At 32.1% G+C, this 12,697-nt stretch overlaps 1 non-coding gene across 1 annotated transcript; it reads left to right on the forward strand.

Moving 5' to 3' along the window:
• Window positions 1–5,182: 5,182 nt before the first annotated feature.
• On the forward strand, window positions 5,183–5,255 carry TRNAF-GAA (transfer RNA phenylalanine (anticodon GAA)). The gene has a single exon. It is a non-coding gene; the product is annotated as a tRNA-Phe (tRNA).
• Window positions 5,256–12,697: the final 7,442 nt, after the last annotated feature.

A 12,697-nucleotide genomic window follows, 5' to 3' on the forward strand; every position in this document is an offset into this window, starting at 1 on the left:
ATTCAAGACCTTTAAAGCAGCAATTGAATTAAAATCTGGCAAGTTGATCAAATGTGTGAGATCTAATAAAGGAGGAGAATTTTATGAGAGATATACTGAGACTGGCAGGAACCCTAGGCCATTTGCTTTGTACCTTTAAGAGCATGGCATTAAAGCTTAGTATAATATGCCTGGCACCCCACAACAAAATAGGGTTGCAGAAAGGCGAAATCGTGCTCTCATGAATATGGTTAGAGGCATGATCAATTACTCTTCACCGTCAAAATTCTTGTGGGGTGATACACTTAAAATTGCTGTTTATATTTTGAATTAAGTTCCTAACAAGTCAGTTCCAAAGACTTCATACGAGTTGTATTTTGAAAGGACTCTTGCACTGAAGCATATGCGAGTTTAAGGTTATAAAGCATAGGTAAAACCTTACAATCCACAATAGATGAAGCTTGATGCTAAAACTGTTAATGGTTTCTTTATTGACTATTGCATCGGATCTTGTGGGTATAGATTCTATTGTCCAAATCACACTACTAGGGTGATTAAATCTGACCGAGCTTATTTCTTTGAAGATGCCTTAGACAGTAGGAGCTCTGTGCCTAGGTATATTTCTTTACATGACAAAAGTAGTATTTTGCCTATGCCTATCTTGACAACCCCTCATGTTGACAAAAATAATGCCGTGGATCAGGATGAAGCTGAAGATGAACCACTTTTAGAGGGTGATGGGGATCTGGTTGTTGAACCAAGACAGTCTTAAAGGATTCACAGGTCTGCTATTCCAGATGATTACATGATGTATCTACAAAAAATTGATTCAGATGCTATTGATACTTTAGACACAATATCTTACTAAGAGGCTATTTTTAGCTCGCATTCTTCTGAATGGTTGGAGCCTATGAGTGAAGAAATCGCCTCTATGTATTGTAATCACATTTGGGAGCTTGTAGAGCTACCAAAGGGTTTTAAATTAGTGGGTTGTAAGTGGATCTTTAAAACAAAACGAGGAGCTAGAAGCTGATCTTTACCATGTAGATGTCAAGACTGCATTCTTGAATGGCAATTTATATGAAGAAGTCTATATGATACAACCTGATGGTTTTGTTAAATCTAGTAAAGAAAATCTAGTGTGTAGATTGAAGAGGTCTATCTATGGGCTAAAACAGGCCTCTAGGCAGTGGTATTTGAAGTTTGATGAAGTTATCACCTCGCTTGCTTTTCTTAAGAATGTCTTAGATCAGTGCATTTATCATAAGTTTGATGGGAACAATTTTGCCATTTTTGTTCTCTATGTTGATGATATCTTGTTAGCCAGCAATTCAATGAATTTCTTCAATAAGATAAAACACCTATTATCTTGCCATTTTGACATAAAGGACATGGGTAAAGCCTCCTTTGTTCTTGGGATACAGATTCATCGTGATAGATTTTGTGGTATTCTTGATTTATCACAGACCACCTATATTGAGTGGGTACTTAAGAAATTTAGAATGGATTCATATTCTCCCTCACCTACTCCTGTACAGAAAGGTGAGCTATTGTCAGAGTTGCAGTATCCCAAGGATGATAAGAAGAGGGTTGAAATGAGAAAGATACCATACGCTTCCACTGTCGGCAGCCTTATATATGTTCAAGGGTGTACTCAACCAGATATAGTCTTTGTCATTAGAGTTCTGGATTAATACTTAAATGATTCAAGTTCGAATCATCGTAAGGCTGCTAAGAAAGTTATAAGGTATCTTTAAGATACAAAAAATTATATGTTGACTTACAGGAGGTCAAATTTTCTTGAGGTTGTTGGGTATTCTGATTATGACTTTAAGGGATCAAAAGATCTTGAAATCGTTGGCTTTTCAAATTCAGACTTTGCCTTTTGTCTGGGTGATTGTAAATCCAGGATCGGCTATATTTTCATATTGTCTGGAGGAGCTGTTTCTTGAAAAAATGTGAAACAGACATTTACAGCAGTTTCATCTATGGAAGCTGAGTATATTGCTTGTTTTGAGACTACACGTCATGCTATATGGTTGAGGAAGTTGATATCTGGCATGTACCTAGTTGAGTCAATATCACGTCCTCTAACCATTTACTGTGATAACAAATCGGCAGTATACTATACTAACAACCATAGAAATTCAGTCATACAAAACATTTTGATATCAAACTAATATTTGTGAAAGAGAAAATTGCTGAGTCTCAGACCCGTGTAGTACACATTCCTGGCACACAGATGCTTGCAGATCCGTTGACCAAGGGCTTACCTATAGAAGTTTTTCAAAATCATGTAACTTGTATGGGTATTGTGAATTTCTTTGATGTCCTAGTTTAGTGGGAGTTTGAGAATCTTTTTTGTTGCAATTTCTCTTTAGGCTTTATTTTCTTCTGTGAGTTACGTTCAGTTCTGTATCATTTGTATCCCCATAGGATTCAATGTTTCTGTTATGGTATGCTATGCATATCACTTTTTTCCCCATAGGAATCAGTGATTTATGTTGTTATCTTATCAAGCCGTGTTTAAAATAAAATTTCATATTTTATTCAGACTATGAGATATCATATCACTTGTTTCCCCATAGGATCCAGTAATTTTATGGAATTTCATTTTTTGAATTTTTCTTGTGGCCTGTTTATACAACTTGCTTAATTAATGCAATCCAATTAGGAAATTGTTGGAATTTTATTATGGATTAACATTAATTAATAAGCTCAATAGTTTTGGTCTTTATGATCTTGTGTGGACCATGATAGGTGGACCACACAAGTGAGCTCAATAGGCAGAGGCCCAACCCACAACCCAGTAGCTGTCAATTATTCCCTATCTCTTAACTGACTGAGTCAAAGATAATGGAACATAATTATTTAATTATTAAATGAAGCAGTTACTGATCTATTCCTTATAAGTCGATAATCGCAAACACACAACTCATTCTCTACTGCTCCATTATCTTTGTACTCTTTGAAAACTATGGGGACCAGTGGGTTGTACATCTGTCTACACTCAAAGTAATTGAGCTTTCTCAAGCACTCATGAATTCATCAAGTATGCATACATTACTCTACTTGTTCATATGAATTGAGATATACAAAATTCAACAAATGATTAATTTTTTCTTTTTTTTAATACATGGTCATGGCAATCCATATAGATAGATGAAGATTTAATCATGTTAAAAGCCAAGAGGCTTATACATTCATGCGAGCAACATCAAAGATCATTATATCAAAATTGTCATGAGATGTCCAGTAGGCTAAGTAATCAACGTATCTATTTGTTTCTCTATAAACGTGATCGAAAGTGACTACCCAACTCCTCATAATGAGACCTCTAATTTTCTTGATGATGTCAGATAAGGGATGACTTTTGGTCCGATTTATAATTCATTTCCAACATGTTTAACCAGTATTAAAAAAACATTAAAATTCATTAACTCTGTCTTAAAATTTAATAAATTCTCAACTTTATCTTTATTAAATATGCATATTTTAATAATATATTTTCTTTCTTCAATATTCAATGGAGGATAAAAAAAAATTTTTAATAAAAATTTTGATGACGTGACTCATAAATAGGATAAAAAAAATTTTTTTCTTTCTCTACCCTGTAAATAGAACCTAAGGGAGTAGTTGTAGCTAATAAGTGATAACGCCTCCATTAAGCCTAAATGAACATTAACCTTGAATAGTTTTTCATTTTAAAAAAGATTAAGGCCTTCATAGATTTTTCATAAACCTAATTATTGTACTAGGTTAATAGCCAAGATACTTGAAAAATCTGTTGATCCAATTTCCCTTATTGTCTCTTATTAACTTTTCCTTTGGATTACAACTTATAGAAACGTAAACAAATACATCTCAATTTGTGCGCGCATGGGGACGTCAAGCCTACGTCTCTATGATCTTGAATTTCTGGTGGTAAATTGTCGTTAGTTCAATAACTCGATGATAACTAAGATTTTTCTTGCATCTTAATATCATATCAAGAGTAAATATTCATCTAATCTAACAAATTCATAAATAAATTTGATATATCATGTCATTCATAGTCCATTCAATAAAAATATGACATTCAGCACCAACTCAATCAAATAAAATCTTATATTTCATTATTTTTAATAACTTTATATTTATAATAGAATTTTTATTTAAATACCACATCAATATTTGTGACAAATTTGAAAGACTAAATATTCCATTTTCCCTGTAAATATATATACCTGTACTACTTAGCTTGGCTGTGATGAGTCTTATACAAGCTTCTATGGTTGGCAGTGCAAATTCCTGCAGTTTTCATGACTGATTGATCGCAAGATAGAGCTGATATGTGAGGAAGATGAAGACAAGCCGACAAGATAGAGCTAGTGAATAAGGAGAAGATGAAGCTGACATTAAACATTCCATTCTTATTAACCAACATTCAGACTTCACAAGAACTAAAAATTAGCAGACCCAACTGCAGGGGAAGAATCTATCATGCAAACCCAAATGACTGTGATTTTGGATTTATCAAGTCACATCATATCTCTTTGCAAGCATGGTGAACCAGTTGTCGCTAATAACTCAGCTATTCATGTAGGTTTGTTGTCTGCACTATGTTTCGAGAAACTTAAAAAAAAAAAAAAAACGATCACATGGGACTGATTTAATTGATATGAAGGATTTCTGATCGGATATAATAATCTATTTGATATTGAATCAGGATTGTGTGGCATTGACTAGGGTCAAGGAGCCACGGAGGATATGATGTGCATTTTTATAATGAGTACAATTATCTTGGAAAAGAATTATTTTTTTTAAAGATAATTTTTTCAATAATATAATTTTAAGTATCTTAGTTTCATTGTCTGAAGGCTTGTAGAACTAGTTAAAATATCCAAATTCATTTGATATAAATATTTTTTATGAGAAGTATCTAATTAGAAAAAGTATTTAGCAGACTAAATTAAAATATTACATTTTAAATAATTGGATTGAACTGATGAAATATATCTTTAAAATTCAAAAGCAAGATTTTTTTTCTAATAAAAGGAACAAAACTAACATTAAAGAAATATTTTTTAAATTAATTAATTAACTCACACAATAATTTTTTATATATGTGGAATAAAGTCCATAATATTTATTTTCTCAAGAAAGACTGTAATAAGTCAAAATGTCACTAACATAAAAAAAATTGATGCCCACGTTTCAACTTGCGGGGATAGCTCAGTTGGGAGAGCGTCAGACTGAAGATCTGAAGGTCGCGTGTTCGATCCACGCTCACCGCATTATTTACAAAATCACCACTACAATTTTTGAGGTGCAATTTGGACTTTTTAACACAATTGGTATTTGATGGAGTCCACACTTTGCCCTGGTGGAGGGCCTAAGATAAGGACCAAGTTACAGCGTTAAGGATACCCATTTTTCAACGTCAAGCATTAAAAGCCTTTTGAAGAAGCTGCAGCTTTTCTTTTGTTCCCATTTTGGATGATGATGTACATGTACGCTCACATCAGCCATCTTTGCCGTGTCAAATTGTCTCATTCATTTCCTCTGAATTCATCAGGCGGCTATTAATTAGTGTTTTTTCATTGAAAGACCAATACAACAAATACATTTATTGGTATGTACTGTTGCTTCCCATATGAACTAATAAACGTTAGCCCTTTTTTTTTTTAATATAGTTCAAAGTCAAAATCAAGCTTGAAATATTTGTCAATGGTGATTAAAGTTCAAATGTTCAGAATTTACTTAAAGAATACTCTGATTCACGTGAATTAATACATAGTATTTTTAAATTGTTTAGCCTATGATTTTTTTTGTTGGAAATTCAACCTATGATTTTATGTCTTGAATTAGGAGTTATTATATACTTTTCATAAAAGGTAAAGAAATATAAAAGGTTGAAGGGCCAGCACTAAAGTTCCACGGACCAGATCATGATTGATAAATCCAAACTCTTTTTGTGAAAAAGCACTTCAGCATGAGCCGGCTCATTGGGCCCATGAGCCCACCATGGCTCCTTTCCCTTATTTTATAGTTTTTGTAAGTTATCGATGTATCTCACCTAAAATTTAATTTATAAGAGAAAAAAATTTGCCAAAAATAAATAATAATACTCCCTCCATTTAAAAATATAAATTTTTTTAAGAGGTTGGATGTAAAAAGACATAAAATATGTTTAGCGTTTTAAAGTGTAATCATTATCTTCTTTCTAAAAATACCCTTGATAAATAAATTATTTTATATTTATTTTGAAGTGTAACATTCTATTAAATAAAAATAAAATGAAAATACAATATTAGTTTAAATACAAATAATTACTTTATTGAAAATAAAATTTAATTAAAAATGTATTATATTTTTTAAAGGAGGAAGCAATATATAATTTAATCATAATAGACATGCACTCCTTTCAATTTTAATTATAGGATAAACTATTAAAACTTTGTTTAGTCCTAAATATAAGATAAGGATGCGTGAACATTAATAGAAGAAGTCCATAAAAGGAAAAAAATGATTAAAAAAACGAGTCAATTACAATAGGTTTGGGCTAGCCTTTTATAGTCCACGGCCACAAGACACAAGTATATGCCACCTATAATACTTATAGCGAACTAATAGCACAGACTACTTGATTATTCAATTTAACACATCGTCTAACACCCCCTTTAAGTTTGGAGCCATAAATTTCCTAACTTGCTTAACAACCTCTCATGGTCTTCCTTGCCAAGAGCTTTAGTAAAAACATCTGCTAATTATTTTTTGGTTGTAATATGTTGCAAACTAATTACACCTTGTTGCAATTTTTCCCTTAACAAATGAATGTCTTATTTCAATATGTTTTATTTTCTCATAAAAAAATCTATTAACCATGTGTTTTGATAATTAAAAAAACTAAGAGGAAGGAGTTTATTACTTGTATAGATCAATATTATAATTCATAGATGACAAAACTTCCAAGAGCTAAGAGAAGACTTAAACTTTATAGGTTTAATCATTTTGTTTCTTCTCTTAGATATTTATTATGAAAACTATTGAAAGCAAAATTACAAATTAAATGATAAGAATGTATCCATTTAAACTTGCCATAGGCTCATATGTCGTAAACTTTCATTGTTAAATAGTTAGAATGGATCTATGTCTATTTGATCAATTTACTCTTATTTTGGTATGAACTCACACATGAATCAGCCTTTTATCATACATTATAGGACCTAACAAATCCAGTTCAAGCTTAAATTAAGATTGATACTTGCTTGAATTAGCCTCTAGAAGCTTTGCTCAACACTTATGGGCCATTCACGATTGTCTTTGACTGGACACAAACATGTTAGGGCTCTTGGCTAAGGCAAGTGTCTTAAGTTTGGCCAGTTCACACTTGATTCAGGTTTGAGTCATGCTTGAATCTGTCATTGCATTTAGACTTGCTTTTGTGACCTGATTCTTATTTGAGTTGGATATTGTACATGCTTGAATTATTTTAGAGTGTCAGCTTGATGCATGCCCTAGTGTAACTTATGTGTGACACCTTAGTGGTCCATGCATGAATGGGTTTCCATGCTTATTTTCTTTCAAGACTAACTCAAAGAGCCTTAAGACTGAACAAGCCAATTCGAGTGTAAAACCTCCGTCACTATTGCTCAATTAACTCTAAATTTAAGGTAATTAAGAGATTATCTCAAAGTGAGAATGACAAATTCATTAAATTATGCAATGGGATCCTAAGATTTTCATATTTAAAATACTTCCATATACTTTCAATATATTTAAATTAGGGTTTAAAACATTTGTGGAAGCTTGAAAAATGAAGAAAGAGTCAATATATTTGCATAAAAACTCAAAACAATAAATTGCGCAAAAAACTGCATATGCATCGCGGCTCAATGCTCCTGCGCCGTGGCGTGCATACCTCCGTGTCATGTGCTTTAACGCATTGCACAATTTTTATAGCAAAAATTTGCTGTTAGATGACAGCACTTGGAATGAACTTTCGACATATATCATTTCTTCGTTCGACATTCGATTGAGGTGATTTAGGTATCTATAGAGAGTTTTCTCTTAGCTCTAACTAATGGCACATGTTTCACAACCAATTTTTTTTAATCAAAAATTAGACACTCAATATCAAATTTACTCCTTTTTCATGAATACACACAGCTAGGGTACCTAAATTCCCATATATGTGCTAAAAGCTTATACCAACCATCAACCCACACTTAATGAACCATTCAGAACTCGTGCAACACACCATAAACATTTCAATACACATATATCATATATTTAACGCTTAACCCCTGAATTCACAAAAACAAAAAGAGGGAGGTAATTTTGCATAAATCATCAACATTCATCTAAAACAACCAAAACATACTCTTCTCTGTTTGCACTAGTATTTTGGCCATATACAAGTTTTACAACCACATGACAACAACTTGGGGCATGAAATACACATGGTATTTTCATTTATAATACAAGTAGTTCAACATGTAATGCCCTCACTGACATACCATTCAACCTTTCACACAATCTACCAAAAAATTTAAAATCATTTTCTTTGAAGGGTTGAAATCCTAACATAAAGCATTTGAAAATTAATTCTTTGAAATACTCATGTTATAAAACATTATACAGTGAAAGCACTTCATTTATGCACGTGAAAGTCAACAAGAAAACAGATTTCAACCAATAAAACTCAACTAAAATAAGGGTCATATGCTATGGCATATTGACACATATTGGATTTTGTTGTCAAGATAGCAATTTCTAATGTGAATTTCAAATGTGCGTCATTCTCGCATTCGATGTCCAATTAGGGTGATTCAAGTGCTTACACAAAACTTATTTCAAAATCTAACCAATGATAATGATTTCATTTAAATCGATATTTTATTAAAAAGTTAGACACCTAAATGTGTTTTGACCAATTTAAGTCAAAATTCATCATTTGAGCATTACCATTTAAAACCACAAATCATTGATCACTTTTTGGGCCTTGATCATATCCAACTAGACAATTTACACCTGATTAAGCAAACATATACATAATATTACACATATACACACTTTCGATCATTCATCTGCCCATTCCACCTATTTGGGCATTATTATAGTATTTCACATAGGTATACCTCGTTGGCCAACTTTTTCATTCATCACACATTCACTATATCCACATGCATTTATAATCAATCTCTAACCCATAACATTAAAATTCATCTCAAACACACATAAGTACATTCAATAAGGCTAGAACTCAAAATTTCACACACATTCATATTCACAAGCTTATGCATAAATATTTTTATGGCAACTTACATACAAGTACACAACCATGACAACACAAATTCATTACACCAATTCTTACAATATGCTTTTACAAGAAATCTCTAGTCTCAGTCTGAATCTTTCCCTTTGGCACCATTAATGTCAAAATCTATAAAATGTAAATAACCATATGTGAGATTAAAATCTCAATAACCAAAGTAGTTCATTTAATTTTCATTAACACAGATAACTATATATAAGTAAATAAAACCAAATAATAATAATATATATCAATTATAAACATAGTTTTTCTCTTTATAAACCTTTTCACACATTCATAACCATTAGCATAATCATTTATCCACTAATCCTCCAAAGCTCTCTGACTTAAAATCATAGGCTCTAAAGGATTAATCACATATTGATCCGAACATACCTTTAGTGGTAGAAACACCCAGCTAAAGGTATTCTGTCCCGCATCTGGACTATAGTTTTTCCCTTCATCCACACTCATGATAGGGGCGTCGTTGACTTCTGACAACACTCTCATGGGCACTAGGGAGTTATCAAACTGTCTAAATATCCTATGGTAATAGTCCTAATATATCATTACATCGAATGTCCCGTGGTACTAGCTTGACCATATGAATTTGTTCACTTATATCTCCATACACACATCTACACATACGCTGGGTGAATTCCTATCCCCTATGATCATGCTTTTCACACATATATTTCACTATTTTCATATAAATCACATATAAATATACACCAAATTTATGAAAAAATCATTTATAATCAAATAAACATTTCACAATATCTTTGATACTAAAATCATACACATTATAAACATTTACATCCCGAAATCTCAAAGTCAACAAAATCAAATTTCACATTCACTTCTACGCAATTATAATAGTTAATAAACATGACAAACTATATGGTTATCTCAACCCTTCTGTTCCGAAGAAAGGTTACCTGTGTTACACAATCTTACTCCAAATTCCTTCTTGCTATTTCACATTCACTTCTACACACAAAAATCTTCACAAAATTAGCAATTGGAATCAATTATCTTATTGACTAAAAGTGTTAATTATAGCAATTAAGTATATAAACACTACCACTTCCCTTATTCAAACCCATCTCCACCTTCTATACCTAATCACCACTCAATGCAAGCATTAACATGCTCATTTCTAAACTTCCCCCATTTTCCTCTTTCTAAATTCAACCAATTTAAGCCTACAACTTTAACATTTTATCATTCAAACTCAAACCAGTCACAAAGTCCTAATTTAACTCCAGAAAACTTTTTTATTACTATAGGGTAAGAAATCAACTCTTTAAAACTCTCAAATTCAATTTCTTACTAGTTTAAACTAAGATAAATTAGGGTAGAATAAGAGGTTAATGTAGTACGAGATTTACTCGATAAGTAACAAGTTGAACACGTTGTCCTTGCTCTTAAAAATGGTTGCCCTAGCAAAGGTCCCTTTCTTCTCTACTCTCCCATGTGTTTTTCTTTGTTTTCTTTCTATTTCTCATGAGTTAGATGCATTCTTATCTATCAAAATTTTATACCATGTGTTACAGTGCATCCAGCACTAGCAACGATGCATGGCACAGTCAGGAAACTCCTTATTGGGCTCACATATTCTGCTTCGCAATACTATTCTCTTCCACTCTAATTTGTTCAAGCAATATCCCAACGAGCTAAAATAATATTTCACTATCCAAAACCCTAATCTCACATTAAATTATTAATTCATCCCTCAATTAGCATTAATGCAAGAATTCAGAATTCAGGATGTGATACAAAATAATGGTATGAGTCCTGGTTGATAAATTAACCATCAAAATACACATAAATAAAACTAAAAGGCCTACAAATAGGATTTACTCAGACTCCTATACCTTTAGTTGTTTTCCTCGATTCTGATTCAATGAGCTAGGTCTTGAAAATATTGAAGGAGAAGGGGTGAGTATAACCACTCAGTAACTAAGGTCAACCTAGTCTATATAGTTGTATATCAATTAAAAATGGATGCAAATGGAAATATGCTCAATTTTCACACACATCTAGCAATCATAACCTTGGCTACAATAATAACAACTATGTAACCGAGCATGCAACACATATAATTTGGTTTATCACAAATCAATATATCTTTGAGTCGCAAAAATAACAACCATACACCCCTAACACACGCCAGACCATAATAATAATAATCATATGGCTAGAACTAAATGCATGATTAATACTAGTCTTATATCCTTCTGATACCTCCAACATGAAACCGATGGTTATTAAGTGGTTACGTCTATAAATTAAATTAACCTAGCCTTTCACTTGTGAGGAGCTAGCAGGCTAGGGTTAACTCACTCACTTGTATATTACAGTTTCCCTAATACTAACAACCATGGGGTGTCGTACCCATAATCTAGCATTCTCATAAATTGGTAAGGACTAGTTAGATTTGAGTTCCTCAAAAAATGAGTGGGACAGTCCCAAATCAACCATGGGATAAAGACTGCTCTTGATTTTAATAGTTGATGCCAAGACAAGCATCCAATTCTAATGGTAAGCTGCCATTATCACGTGGATTTATCAATCTACATCTGTTCTTAGACAAACTCCCACCAATGATCATGCTATGTGCATATTACACATATTATGCAATTCAACTAACAATCATACCATATTTCATCCATAACCATATTTTCTCTACTATGCAACACATATCAATTATCATTCATTATTTTCATAAAAAGCATGTTCTTAAATATCAACATTGATCATAAGTGTACGAACATGCACATTATTCCTCCATACTCTTATACAAAATTCACATTATAATACATGACATTCCAACATTTGCAGCAATGGGTCCTTGAGCACTCAAATGAATTTTTAAATGATTTAGTTCAATAAACAAATAATTAAGATATAACTTATACAAACAAGATTTTCCCTGGTTATCTCAAACCTTAAATAGGTCAAAGGTATACCCCTCAAAATACCAACTTTTAAAGCTTCTTTTCAAGATTGAATAGTATCAATTAGATTAATCTACAATCATATCATAAGGATAATATCATTACCCTATTTTTGGGCAATTTTCAACATTATAATATCACATACTCCCTTTTATCAAATCCATAAACTCACTCTAAATCATACCCAATGAGTTTACTAGGTCTTAACAACTCACATTGTCATTAATGAACTATGAACCCACCATTAATGGTCATCAAATACTCCAAACAACTTTCTTTATTATCATTTTCGAGTATTAATGTTTTGCAACCACTAAAAACTCTCAAAATCATTAATATAAGGTTTAAATACTATAACAACTCCCATTACATTAATTTTAATCAATGGGTTTGGACCCATAATTCATATGGACCAAAAATCATTTCCTAATTCAAACCCTAACTTTAACCTTCATAAAAA

The sequence above is a fragment of the Prosopis cineraria genome, unplaced genomic scaffold, assembly GCF_029017545.1.
Source record: "Prosopis cineraria cultivar Desert tree isolate PC_DT_omini unplaced genomic scaffold, ASM2901754v1 PC14, whole genome shotgun sequence".
NCBI lineage: Eukaryota > Viridiplantae > Streptophyta > Magnoliopsida > Fabales > Fabaceae > Prosopis > Prosopis cineraria.